The sequence below is a fragment of the Phodopus roborovskii genome, unplaced genomic scaffold (genome assembly GCF_943737965.1).
Source record: "Phodopus roborovskii unplaced genomic scaffold, PHOROB, whole genome shotgun sequence".
Classification (NCBI taxonomy): domain Eukaryota; kingdom Metazoa; phylum Chordata; class Mammalia; order Rodentia; family Cricetidae; genus Phodopus; species Phodopus roborovskii.
The window spans coordinates 15,959,793-15,963,305 of NW_026126636.1; the positions used below are offsets into that span (position 1 = coordinate 15,959,793).

Genomic DNA, 3,513 nt, shown 5'->3' on the forward strand with positions numbered 1-3,513 from the left:
AGCCTCGTGGAGGACCCAAAGATCTAGATACTGTCAGAGCTCTGGCTGGCTCTCCCTCCCATCCCCCTCCCAGTGGCTCTGGAGCTTGACCGCCAGCTGCCTGCTCCGCTTCCAGTCCTCGGCTCAAACAAGCTTTATCCACCCAATCACTCAGTCACTCACTGAACTGTCTCGGTCCAGGTAGCTGACCTCAGCCTCCGGGTCTGACCGCTCCTCCGACGGACCCTTCCAACTCCCCTCACGTCTCACATTAATCCCTCTCCTTCTCCCGTCCAGTTCATCCTCTTTCTACCTGACCCACTCTGAGCTCGTTATCTGCAGCCATCCCTCCTCTGGGACACCCCCACCTCCACCAACACCAGGCCTAGGGGATCTCCTTCTGGTTTTTTTACCCCAGCGTTTTCTGCGATCTGGATATTTGAATGGCTGAAGTTCCAATTCTCAAAGCCCAAGTCCAAACTCCATCTCCTAGAGTGTATGTAACTCTTGGCTCTTCTAGGGACCCTTTCCCAGACTCACAGCTTCCTCTACCGGCCTGGGCCCTCCTCCTTTATCCGCTACCCCTTTTCTCAAAGACCCTACCAGGTTCCTGCCCAGTGGAGACGATCTCTGAACTAACTCAAACCCCATGAGTTTGTTTTCTTACTCCCGGACCCTCGGACCCCTCACCCCCCCCCCCTGGGATCCACCAGGCCCAAATGTCCCTCCATCCACCCAGACCTTCCCAAATCCGACATTGGAACCCCAGGATCCCACTCCTGGAGCCCCTTTAACGTCCCGGAGCCCCAACTCCCGCTGAGAGTGGTCTAGCGCGGAGCCCCCGGTCTTGCCGGACCCTTCCCTCGCGCTTACCTCTCTCAGGGCTGGGCGGACGCTCCGGGCCGCGGGCCCCGCAGCCGCATGACCGGCCACGCGGTTTCCCCCGGCCGCCGCCGCCGCCACCGGGGTCTCCGGTGCCCGCGCCCCCCGCCCCCGCCCCCGAGCCCGGCGTCCCGGCCCCCTCCCGGCCTCCCACCCCCCACCCCCCGCGCCCGCGGCCTCACTCGGCGGACGCAGCCGGGAGCAGGGACCGGCGGCCGCTCATTGGCTACTGCGGAGGAGGGGAGGGGCGGGGAGGGAAGGGGGAAGGATGCAGAGAGGGAATGAGATGAGCCTTCAGGATGGGGGGGGGAGAGGCAGGGAGAGAGAGAGAATAGATAGAAACAGAGGCTGAGAGCCCGAGAGAGAGAGAGAGAGAGAGAGAGAGAGAGAGAGAGAGAGAGAGAGAGAGATATTCTGGAACTCACGAGTCCTGAGACTGGAGGAGACAGACAGAAAAGGAGAGACAGAGATGGAGTAGTTTCAGGTGTCTCCACCCCCCACCACTACAGAGGCTCAGAGATTTTGAGGCCCTGGAAGTGGAGAGGTCAGAGAGCCCCAGAATCCAGGCAAGGGAAGCTCAGAAGTCTTGGGCCAAGGGAAACTGAAATTCAGGGATCTTGAGCTTGCAGATGGGGTGGGGAAGATAGAGAAATAGAGATAGATGATAGATAGATAGATAGATAGATAGATAGATAGATACTCTCTGAGGAGAGACAGCAGGGGCAAGCCGGAGTTGGGGGGGGGTTGTCCCCTGATGAGGACTAGGGCTGTAGCCAGGCAAGGGGCGGAGCCTGGGGTCTGGGCAGCTGGAGAAGGCGGGAAGGGGCGTCCCGGGCCGGGGTCCCTAGAGCAGCTGGCTGGCAGGCGCAGAGCAGAGCCGGGTCCTGCAGCCGCCGCGGAGCCGGGAGCGGGGCCAGCCCCCCCCCACCCGCCGTGATGTCAGCGGGGCCACTCTTAAAGGGGCAGGCCGCCCGCCGAGGGTCGGAATTTGGGCTAGGGCCTTCAGGAACCGGAGAGGGGTGCAGGAGGGGTGATGCCGGAGAAAGGGATAGCTTTAGAAACCAATTGGAGTGAGACTTGGAAATCCAGAGAAGAGATGTTAGGCCCTCCAAGAAACCTACTATGTATGCTTTTGAGACTCTGTCCCCTCTAAACACACTGACAGGCACACCATTCTGCTAGCCTGCCCGTTCCAGAGACTACATTCCCCATCAGCCCTGGCGGCCAGAGGCCAGCACCTGGTGTGTATGGGGGGGGGGGGAGGCGGCTGATCAGGGTCTTCTCCGATGTCTTCTGGGAAACGTAGTCTATTTTGATTGGCCCCCTCCACTCCCCACTCCCCTCCTCACACACTTGCAACTGGGTCAGGAGAGAAAGAGGCCGGGAGGACGCTTCTGCCTACCTTCTGCCTTGCTAACTGGTTTCTAAGCTCCCAGGTTCTGATCGTCTCGGCTTCTGTAACATGGGGTCCTTTCTGATCATTTCTGTCTCTCCACAGGGGGCCAGCCTTTCATCTCTCTCCTCAGGACTTCTCTGGATCCTGGTGTAGGGTGTGTGTGTGTGTGTGTGTGTGTGTGTGTGTGTGTGTGGTGTGAGTGCGTGTTTGCACTTTGCTCTGGGTGAATATGTACGTGTGGTATCTGGCTGAAGGGTCGTTCATTTGCTCACACAATTAATGGTCGAGGGACGTTCTTCCTCATTACGTATGTGACCAAAGTGGTCACGTTGGTCTTCTCTGAAGCAGTTTCTGTGTGCCGCTCACACGCCAAAGGTGTCTTCTCTTTCATTTTATGGGTCTGTGCATTTTCTCTCCCCCACCGCTCTCCATACCCGCTATGTTTGCTTCTATGTACAGCCGGCCCACCTCCGCACCCCCTTCATTCCCCAAGCTTATGAGAAAACATCCAAACATTTTAGCATCAGCATCCCAAATTTATTCTCCAGCAGCTGTGTCTGGGTGGGAGAGGCTAAAGGAAGGGGAGGGGGGTGAGGGAGAAGAAAGTCCCAGAGAGTGGCAGGCACTGCGGAGGACAAGGGTGGGTAGGTGTGATTCTGACCAAGGCTGGGGCCATGCACCGGGGCAGGTGAGCAGTGATGGGTTCTGGAACAAGTCTAGAACAAAAGCTGACTGACAACAGTCCGGGAAAGAATCCTCCGTGCATGCCAGGAATCCCCAGAGCGTGGAAGGGAGGTGGCATGGAACACGGAGCCCAGCTTCTCACTTAACTCTACAACTCAAGTGGAGGTAGCAGGAGCCTTGAAGGATGCGGGCGGGCTGATCTGGAATCTTAGTCTGGAGCAGGCAATCTCATGAGACTATTTCCCCCAGGGTGGTGTAGGGGAAAGAAAGGCATAAAACTACCAAGATGGAGTCTAGAACCCCACACGGAGTAGAGTTTCCGGGAACAATTAGAAGAGCATCCAGATGTTGGGGGGTGGGGGCAAGACTCAGCACAACGGAATCTAGAACACAGGAAGGCCATGGCATTTAAAATGTCAGCAATGCTTGGGAACAGCATCTAGAACCCGTTGGGGTGCAGAAAAGAGGCCAAAAGGCTGGGGCGGGGGTGAGACCTAGAATCCGGGCGGGGGTGGGGGGGGAGCTGCAGCCTGCATGGCGGGGGTAGGGGGTAAGAGGTAGGGGTGGGGAGG

General features: G+C 58.2%; 1 protein-coding gene across 2 annotated transcripts in view; it reads right to left on the reverse strand.

Moving 5' to 3' along the window:
- Nucleotides 1-2,282, reverse strand: part of Cacng7 (calcium voltage-gated channel auxiliary subunit gamma 7) — a 30,701-nt gene extending 28,419 nt beyond the window's left edge. Inside the window, exon 1 of one of the 2 annotated variants that reach the window (XM_051207437.1) lies at nt 2,264-2,282. The gene's annotated coding sequence lies outside the window, so the exon portion shown is untranslated. Of the gene's footprint in view, nt 1-852; nt 1,020-2,263 lie in introns of those variants that run through there. The other variant, XM_051207436.1, reaches the window with a different exon arrangement.
- Nucleotides 2,283-3,513: the final 1,231 nt, after the last annotated feature.